General features: G+C 38.8%; 1 protein-coding gene across 1 annotated transcript in view; it reads left to right on the plus strand.

Moving 5' to 3' along the window:
- The first annotated feature begins 10254 nt into the window (after window positions 1-10254).
- LOC113815462 (uncharacterized) overlaps window positions 10255-10627 on the plus strand; it is an 18867-nt gene continuing 18494 nt past the window's right edge. Inside the window, exon 1 of the mRNA XM_027367525.2 lies at window positions 10255-10316. The gene's annotated coding sequence lies outside the window, so the exon portion shown is untranslated. The remainder of the gene's footprint in view (window positions 10317-10627) is intronic.

The following is a 10627-nucleotide window of genomic DNA, read 5'->3' on the forward strand; positions in this document are numbered from 1 at the left end:
TGATAACAATAATAGAGTAATGATGTTAATAATAATAATAATAATAATAATAATAATAATAACGAAAATGGTAAGAATGATAACAATTATGATGATGATAATAATAATAATGATGCTACTAGTACTACTACTAATGATAATGATAATAATAATGATGAGAATAATAATAATTATAATGATAATAAAAATGACAATAAAGACGATGATCATATTAATGATAACAATAATAGGATTAACAGCAACAATAAACATAATAAAAACAAAAATCAAAATGATGATAAGAATGATAATGATAATGATGAAGTTCATAATAATGACGATGATGATGATGATTAAGATAAGAATATTTATAATGATAATGATTATGGTAAAAAAAATATAAAAACAATATTAAATGAAAACTATAGAAGCAATAGTAGTAATGATGATGCTGATGATGATAATAATAACAATGATAATAATAACAATGATAATAATAATAATAAGAAGAAGAAGAAGAAGAAGAAAAAAAATAGACGTAATAATGATAAAAATTATGATAATGGTAAATTTATAATAATAATGATAATGATTATAACTATAATATTGATAATAATCATAATGATGATAATCACAATCTTAATGATGGTAATAATGATAATATTAGCAATAAAAATAACAGCGATGATAATGATCCTCTGCGCTGCCCATCTCGGACCGCGAGAAGGGAAGCGTTGAAAAGTCTTCGTTAATAAATGGAACAAGAAATAGGCAAGAAAAAGGAGAAAAGGGAAATCTCAATCCGAGCAGAGTTTTCCTCTCCTTTACTCATGAACTCATTTAATGATGAAACAGAAAGGAACGTGCCTTGTTTTTTACCCACAGATGACAGAGGGAGTAAGGAACAAGAAAAGGAAACAGAGAGGAAACAGAGAGACGGGAAGAACAACCCCCCCCCCAACATCGGTCCACGCCGCACATACCCGAGTTAAGAAGGGAGGATAAGTATCGAGGTTTTTTTATTAGTATCCTTACCCTGGGAATTCATGATGCCCAAAGGACAAGATAACAAAGTGTAGAAATGTTTTTTGGAAAAAAACTTTGTTTGGAAATAATTTAAAATAAGAAGTTTCAGTTTATCTTGGGGAAAATAACTGCTTTTAAAAAATTGGTTTGGCCCTAGAAGTTACGGCGACATAAAAAGAAAATACAGATAACCAAAAAAGATAAGATCAAGATAGAAAAAATAGAATAAGCAATAAGGATAACCGAGGTTCTCAAAGAATACAGTATATTAATAGACAAATGGAAAATAAAAAAGAACATAAAAACAGGAAGAAGAATGAAAATGAAATTAAATAATACATATAAAAATTCAAATAAAAACTAATAGAGATGAAAATATACATTATTATTTCTCATGGATTAAAAAGATGTTTTCCAAAACTAATAAGATTTGAAATATAAGGGTTAGTAAAACATTTACATGAAGAATATAGAAAAAGACTGCCACTATTAAAACACCCCCAGATAGAGAGGAACCGGAAAGCCAGCGAACGCCCAGAGGAGGAACAAGGGAACGGTGGACGCAGCGAGAGACCCTCCCAACCAACAGCCCCCCCCCCTCCCACGCCCACACTCCCTGACCCCTGTGCCGGATGTCGGAACACTCGGGGTGTACATCGCATGTCCCTGCACCTCCTTCCATCCGGAAAACTGGGTGTACACATCGCATGTCCTGACAGAACCGTCCTTCCGGCGTCAGCCTTCAACTTAGAAAATATATATTTATATTTATATTCTATGTGTATTATATATATTTTATAATTTATTTTTACGTATTTTTTATTTATAATTTTTTTATGTTTTACTTGGAAATGGCTACGACCCTCTCTAATAGTAATAGAAAAGCGTGGCACAAACAATACGCTTAGTATGACATAGATAAAAAAAGCCAATGTTTAAAAAGAAAAAATGAATAAGAAAATACAAGGCGTATGTTAAAAACAGCTAAATTGTAAGAATATAAGAAAGCAATGATTAAATAATGAAGTAATAGATTGGAAATAAGAGGTTTATATAGATAAATACGCGACTAAGAGCAAAGTTTCCAATAGTAATGTTTTATAGAGAGAAGGAATGAAATTAACATGAGTGGAAATGGAAATAGAAGGCAATTTCACAAACGTTTTGGTACAGAAATCCTGGTGTTTAATGGTACACTTTGGAAATAAGGGTGAGAACCAAGAGAGAGTGGTGGTCACACGGAAACATCTATTTATTACACGACCAGGGAGAGTTCCAAAACATCTTTTTTTTTCCAAATTCTATCTCTGCCTCTTTTCCAGAAATGAGAGTCCAAGAGATATGTGAAGGAATGGGCCACCCTTGGTAGAGTGTGGCAGATGACATTCCGTGCAGGTTTCTCCCCCTTTTCCCTAGTTTTTACAAGGGAAAGGGATCGGAATTGAATACACCATGAAGCTCAACCGTTGGGAAAATGAGGGGAAGGCGGAGGAACAGCAGTTGTGACAAGGCTCCACATATATGCAACATAACCCCGTTTTCCTTGACCAAGAGTGGCCCCCGAGAGAAGGGCTCCTGCTGGCTCCTCGGTAGTCTACTGATTTCCTTTCAGAGAGAGAAGTGATACTATGTGGGAAAAGACGAACAACAAAAAAGAAAGAAACACGTCTACATAACATTTACGGAAAACCCACACCCACCATTCGGCCGCCCCTCTCCAGCCCCCGCAGAAAGGAATGAGGACACATGGGAGAAGCATCCTCCACTAGCACCACTGCATAGGATCAACTTTCCATGTTACTTGTTGTAGCTCTATTGATAGGTATAAATTGTACCCTTTTCAAATAAAGAGTCAGTAAACACCCACCTCAGCACCTGATGAGGCCATGTAGGCCGAAAGTGCTCGTGTTTGGGTTTACTGGTACAAGTAATATATATGCGTTTAGTTTTTCCTTGTGATATTGCCATGTGTGTTTTGTGTTTCATGTGCGTACATGATAGCTGGACAATGTAACAGCCATAGAAACGGCTAGTATAACAATAGAACATTTCGGGATTATGTAATAAACCTTCGTGCTGCATGTAGCAGCAATCAAGGAGACCGTCAAAAACAGATAAGTAAACACTAAAAAAAATCTGTACCAAAAAGTACTTAGTTTAAAGAATTGAATTTTTACATAAAGTCTAAGCTTTATATACAAAAAGTTAAGTTTAAGCAGTATAATTAAATAAGGCTTATATTTAGATTAAAATAAGGTTTTAAAATTAAAAATACTTCCAATAAACACTATTAAAACGTTTGAAAAAGTATAATAAAAATATATGTTAATGTGTCTGTAGAGAGTCCCCCGAGAGGAAAATATATTTAAGAAAGGCGTTTACATAATACCCCCAGCTGCACCTCCGTAACACATAACAGAACCTAAATTTGTGCATGGAAAGTGATTGTTAATTTAAAGAAAAGAAGGAGTGTGAAAGTTGTAGAAAGATTTAACAGAAGATACATTTATACAACAATACGGGTGAATTTATAGAGACCGGATAAACACAACTTAGGAGAAAGAATGATATACATGGAAAAGGCATAGGTTTTTAGAAAAAGAAGATAAAAAGAAATAAGTGAAGAGAAAATATCTGAAAAAGGTTTGTTTTTAGAATTTGTCTTATACAAGCACAGTTCCGATAAATTTTACAGCAACCGGATAAACGGATAAGCTCAGGGGAGACGAACATAAAAGAGAGTAAAGGGTTCTTACTATCTCGGTTGGATGCTAGAGGAGGTTTTGAGGGTTTTAAAGTAACTATACAAACATAATGCGGGTTGTCTGGTGGATAGAAGCCGGTAATACAGAACAAAATCAGAAAATAAAGATAAAAGTGTAGATAGATACAGATTCCAGTAAAGGTTTTTTGTCCCCTTTTTACACCATATATGTGTTGAGAGAACTTTTAAAGAATAATCTACCTGTAGAAACATAATACCGCCTTGTTTGTTTGTTTTTTGGGCGCTTTTGTATACTTAGAAATCTTTACTCACTTACACGCGTGAAGATTTGTTACTCACAAACACGCAGATCAAAATCAAGAAAGAAAAGATAAATAAGGCATGAAAATAGATATAGTTTTCTATAAAGTGAGTGGCTTCTTATATAATGCACATAAATACTGATAGTGTGAGGATTGATATAACTAATTTTCTAATATAGATTTAGTTACCCATATACACGCAGGAACGTTGGGCTGAGTATTTTGAGCAGTTGTATCAGGTTGACCCTCCAACAGTTAACTTGGATGCGGGTAGTGTCGTGATCCCGCTGCCGGACCCACCCATTAGCGAGGACCCATCCTCCCTAACTGAAGTTAGGGAGGCGATTTCCAAGCTGAAGAGTGGTAAAGCAGCTGGTATATGCGGCATCCCAGCTGAACTGTTAAAGGCTGTCCTGGCTGCCATCTGGCGGTCCGGTACCGTTCCCCCTGACCTGTTGAGGGGTGTGGTCATCCCTCTCTGGAAGGGGAAGGGGGACCGTTGGGACTGCAGCAATCACCGCGGCATCACACTGCTCAGTGTACCAGACAAGGTTCTTGCCCACATCCTTCTGATGCGTATTGGAGACCATCTACTGAGGCATCAGAGGCCGGAGGAATCTGGATTCACTACTGGTAAGTCCACAATAGACCGTATCCTTGCGCTTCGAGTCATTGTAGAGCGCCGTGTGAGTTGGGACGTGGGCTGCTTGCAGCCTACATCGACCTCAAGAAGGCGTTCGATACGGTGCATCGGGAATCACTTTGGGAGATCCTGAGACTGAGAGGAATTCCAAGGATTATTGAACTAATAGCCAACTTGTATAGTGGTACTGAAAGTGCTGTAAAGTGTGGTGGGGGCCTGTCGAGCTTCTTTCCTGTCAGTTCAGGAGTGAGGCAAGGCTGTGTTCTTGCACCAAACTTTTCAATACTTCCATGGACTGGATACTAGGCAGAGCTACTGTTCAAAGTCATTGTGGAGCAACACTGTGCAATATTAAGGTTACAGACCTTGACTTTACCGATAATGTTGCTATTCTGAGTCTTTGGAAACACTAGTTCCGACTCTCGATGCATTTAGTAATGAAGCGAAGCCCTTGGGTCTAGAGGTCTCCTGGACCAAGACCAAGATCCAGGATTTTGGGGACTTACTAAGAGAACCTGTTCGGTCGGTACGTGCTTGCGGCGAGGACATTGAAGTCACAGAGAGCTTTACATACCTTAGTAGTGCAGTTCATAACTCTGGGCTGTCAGACCAGGAAGTCAGCAGACGGATTGGCCTGGCAGCAGGGGTTATGAACTCTCTCGACAAGAGTATTTGGAGATGCCGGTACCTGTGCAGGACCAAGCTACGAGTTTTCAGGGCCCTGATAATGCCAGTTTTTCTCTACGGTAGTGAAACCTGTACATAATCCAGTGCCCTGGAGTCTCATCTTGATGCCTTCTGTAATAGGTCTTTGCACTGGATCATGGGGTATTGTTGGCAGGACCATGTGTCTAACCAATGGTTGCACCATGAGACTGGCACAGGACCTGTTACCTGCACAATCCGGGATCTCCAATTCAGGATATATGGCCACCTGGCTCGTTTTCCACAGGCTGATCCTGCTCATCAGGTTGTCTCTGTTCGAGACAACCCTGGGTTGAGGAGGCCTGTGGGACAACCTAGGAGGTCATGGCTTGGGCAGATCGATCAAACCTGTCGGGAGGAACTCGAGATGGGCCGAGTCCCTGCGTGGTGGCTTGCCATGAGGGATCCCAAAAGGTGGACGCAGCTATGCGCCCCCGTAGGCGTTAGCTCCTAATGATGATGATGATGATACACGCAGAACAAAGTCAAGAAAGGAAAGATATATCAGATAAGGTTTGTGATCCCTATATACACGCATAAGGTTTGAATTATTTAATAAAGTTATATAACCTTTCTTCTGTGGTAAAACGAGTACTCACATAATAGTGTAAGGAATTGTTACCCACATACACGCACAATATTTGATATAAATAAGGAAGTGCGAGTTGTTCAAAAAACGGACATACAGTAAAAATTAAGAAAAGAGCGAAATTCACAAGAGTGTAAGAGATAGAAGGTTTTTAAAAAGGTTTTTACCCCTTTTCCCTCGAGTGCAGTATTTGTTACTCACATACACACATAAAGAATAGATATAAAATAAGGAAATATGAGCATTGAGAGAAACCGGTTATACAGAACTAGTTGAGGAAAAGAGCGGGAGACATAAAAGTGGACAAAGGAGAAGGGTCTTAGTAAAGAGATAACACTTTACATATACGTAATAGGTTACTTACCCACATGCGTATCTTTTATATAAATATAAAGATAAACAGAACAAGTTCAGGAGGAACAGATATACAAGAGTGAAGTTAGCAGTTGTTCCTTATTAAATATCTAACACCTTTTCATTAACGCATATATACATTTTGGAAATATCTGTAGAAGAGGCAGTGGTTTTTTATATATATAATATATAGATAGATAGATAGATATAATAGACGAGTAGAATTATATTTGATCGGGTACTCCCCATAGAGATTAAAACCCATGTAAGATAACCAAGGTCCCAAGTTATCTAAGTTCGCCTTTACGGTCCCGTAAAAGGAAGATTCTCTTTGAACAGTGAATGTGAAATTTATATTGCTAGGCCTTGTTTTTTTTTTTTCTTCTTCTTCTTCTTATTTTAAGCTGGTTTTATGTGTCTCAAGGACAGGGAGGGAAGTATGTAAAGTTACCCAGTGTGTACTTACATAAAGAATTTCAGTAGTGATCGTAAACCCTCATCATGGTAAAGACTAAGAATCAGTCCAAGGGAGGGAGCGAGGAGCATATAGATAGAATCAATAAAGAATGGGAAGAAGCACTCCCGGGAATAAGCGGGCAGATCAGAGAGATAGAGATGAATAATAAATTCCACGGATGATAGGAACATAAACTGGGAAATGAAAAGGAATAGAATTATACAGTCCTTACCAGGAGGTTGGAATCATCCAGACGCATGGACCAAAGGGAATGTAGCTATAGAGGCCTCACCTTTAATACACGTCGGTTAACCCAATGGAAATAGGGCACCCAGAAAACCCTTTTGAGGATGTGTATGAGGCTGACGAAGCGCAGCAGATAAATTTGGAAAAAGGGACAGGTTTAACAGAACACCATATCCTAACAAATTTATTTAGAAAAGAAGCAAACTCTAAGGGATTTATAAAACTATGTGGAAGAAGCGAGGCGGTTGGCGTATCGGGCATAGGCAGAATATCAGTAACAAACATACCTAATCCCACAAATGCCCTCCCCCCGAGATGATTGATGGAAATTGGAGAAAATATTTGGTTAGAGGCTGCAAGGAAATGGCAGGGCCTGTTAGCAGCAAATGTAAGAGCAGAGGCTATACAGGTGAGGGCCGAAATTGTAGACCTGAAGATAGAAATTATGAATAGGTTTCCTAAAACATACAAAAGGATTTGTAGTTCAGCATATAGAAAAGGTACTAAGAATCAGGAAATTAGGATCCCCCAGGAGAGGTTTATTTCATTTGGGATGAGAATACCCCATTTTGAAATTTATGAGAGGAATCGGCCTTAACTGAAAAAGAGCGGGAACTAATGGAAATTTGCTTAAACCCCAAGGAACCCCTTGAGTGACCAAGATCCCAGAGCAGATAAGGTTAGATAGCCCCTCCCCAATTCACGGTAACATTAACCCCCAGGCACTATCCTTCATTAGTGAAGGGAGTGAGGTTTTATCAACCCCAATACAACCTCGGGACACAACTCAGCCCCAGGTGGGAGATGATAGGACAGGAGGTGCCCCCTCTAAAGGTGATACAGAAATACAACCATCTATAGAGGAACCCCCTACCTAGAACTAGCTCAAAGAACCCCCAACCCACCCTAGGAGGAAGAGCCCCCACAGGTAGATGAGCGTAATGTGTTAGACATCTCCTTGCCTTTTGATACCTCCCTAGATACAGCCCCAACCCCGGTCAGGAGAATAGAATAGGAGCATGTCTTGAGTTGATAGACAGGGTAGTTGAGGTTATCAAAAGAATGGAAAACGTCCTTAATGAAAGAACGAACGCTCCCCCAGAGGAAACATCACTGGGACAAAGGAGCAAAAGGAATACAGGGCTGGGAAAATCAGGGCAATGGGAGAGTGTACAGGAGAGCATACGTAAATCGAGGAAACTACAGGAGGGAAAACAGTGTAAGGAAAACATACAAAGGAGCGTATGCGAACAGGAACAGATACAGGGAAGAACAGGGACGAGTGAGACCTCAAAGATATGGGCAGAAAATGGAATACGGGAGGCCCCAGGGGTTTTACGGACAAAACAGAGGGACGAAACGAGTAAGTCTTGGAAAAAGAGGAAACTCACCGCGGGATCGCGAAATAAGAGGAGAAAGACCGTGGCAAAGAGGAGGGAATGGGCAGCAGGGTTGGAATTAGTGTCAGAGGTACCCCCTTTCCCGAGCACAAAGATCGATCCTTAGTAACGGAAGATCATTTGTTCCGGGCCCCCCACCCACACGACCCCTTGCAAAGAATTTGACTTCCTCTTTAGAGGAACTAGAAAAAGAAATAAACTCAAGGTTTTCAGTATCCCTGACCCCAGGTGTGGACCCCCTTTTTAAGAAAACAAAAAAGAGGTTCCCCCCCTAACTCCCCGGTATAAAGACGGAAAAATGTCCCCCTAAAATAATGCCAGGGTTAAAAGAGAAAATTAAAGAAGCCCAGATATTAGGCTCATTTAAAAAGAAAATAAAGCCGAATTTAACAAAAGAAGAAATTAAAGCCCTAGAGGAACTGAAAACAAATCCAGACATTGTGATTAAAAAGGCGGATAAAGATAAGGCCCTAGAGAGTTACAAAGTTACAAAGGGGCAGGCACACCTGAATTATGAAAACATAAACTTTTGCTTAACCCACAGGAGGAGCTAGAGAGAGTACAGGTTAAAAGTAAGATCTTGGTGAGCAGATTCTACTGCCTGGACTCAATGACAGGTAAAAGGTCAAGCTTCACAGCAGCACAGAGAGATGCACTGCTTGCACACAAGGCAAGTATTCCCCACTGGTATGTTCTTCCCAAAACACACAAAAAATAGATGAAGAGATAGGAACGTGGCCAGGGAGACCAGTACTCAGTGGCTGCTGTGCACCCACGAGACCAGTAGACCGCTTACTGATGACTTTTCTCTCTCCCTTGTTAAAACTCCTTCCAGAAAGTCTGCAAGATACAACCCATTTTCTGAGGAAGCTGAAGATAGCACTATTTAAGCATATGTAGAATATATTTATTTGATCATATCCATCATGTGGGATATATATTTACTGTATAAATAGGAACCAATACAAACACTTTTATTGATATATTATTCATGAATATTAGTAGTAGTATATTACTATTAATAATAGTCCAAACAGTTTATTTATTTACTTATTTTTCATAATTTTTAAACAAAGAACCGGACCAATTTTTTTAGTAATCGCTATCTGTCGTCAAAGGAAATATTTAAACTTATTCTTGCCCATGCACTTATTGTCAAAATGCCGACAGACACAAAAATTGCTCTACTCGTTTAGCATTGGTATTGCCAGTTTATATATCTGCACTTATCTATCGATTCCATGCTTTCTAGTATAATATAGGCCTATAATTTTACGAGAATTTGTGTGTATTTTATTCTTGCTAGTTTCATGTGAAATTTACATTTCTTCACTATGTCTGTATTGCCATATGTGTTTGCCATCATATTAGTTACATCAGGTGTAAAAACAAACCTAAAACTTTGATTACATATTGATTTTTGATGATAACACGTGGTGACATCGTCTTCCAAAACGTGGAAAAATGGCGGCATGTGGCAACTGCGCGATGAATATTTTTCTTCTCTCAGCGCGCTATTCAAAGCATTTAAAAACTCAATCAGAGTTTTAAAAATCACATACATATATATATCAGAGAGGAAATGGTGCACCAAAATATACAAATTGCATTGGTAATTATGTTTATAAAATACTGTAACCTAAAAAAGACATTTTCTTCGTGTAGAAAAAAAAATCCACGCTAAAGATTTAGTTCTTTTTGTTATAAGATAAAAAATAGAATTCATATATTTTACTGTATATTTCAGGGTATAACGGCATTATATACATTCAAGAATATATTTTAAAAATAAAAAAAGAACCAACATTCTGTCAAAGTTTCACAAGTTCTAGAAGTTCGTGAGCCATGTGCCAGTTCTCGCACGTGAGTGGTTCAGTTCAGCGGACCAAAGTAAGTTCTTGAAATTTCTATGAGGGGAAACTTTCGGTCGCTCTCGGAGAAAGGAGAATAAAGGGAGGGGAAAAAGGAGAGAATAGAGGGAGGGGAAAGAGGAGAGAATAGAGGGTGGGGAGAGAGGGAAGAGAGGAACGAGGAGAGCGAGGGGAGAGAGGAGAGAATAGAATATAAAAGGTGGTGTATCTTCTATATAGATACTGGTGGGGCAGAGTAATATACTCACACAGCTTCACTCTTTTTTGTTAGGAGTTAATACACGGATAATAAACACGAGACGAGACTGAGGCCCGTACTTTTAAAACCTT

The sequence above is a fragment of the Penaeus vannamei genome, chromosome 8 (assembly GCF_042767895.1).
Source record: "Penaeus vannamei isolate JL-2024 chromosome 8, ASM4276789v1, whole genome shotgun sequence".
Lineage (NCBI taxonomy): Eukaryota > Metazoa > Arthropoda > Malacostraca > Decapoda > Penaeidae > Penaeus > Penaeus vannamei.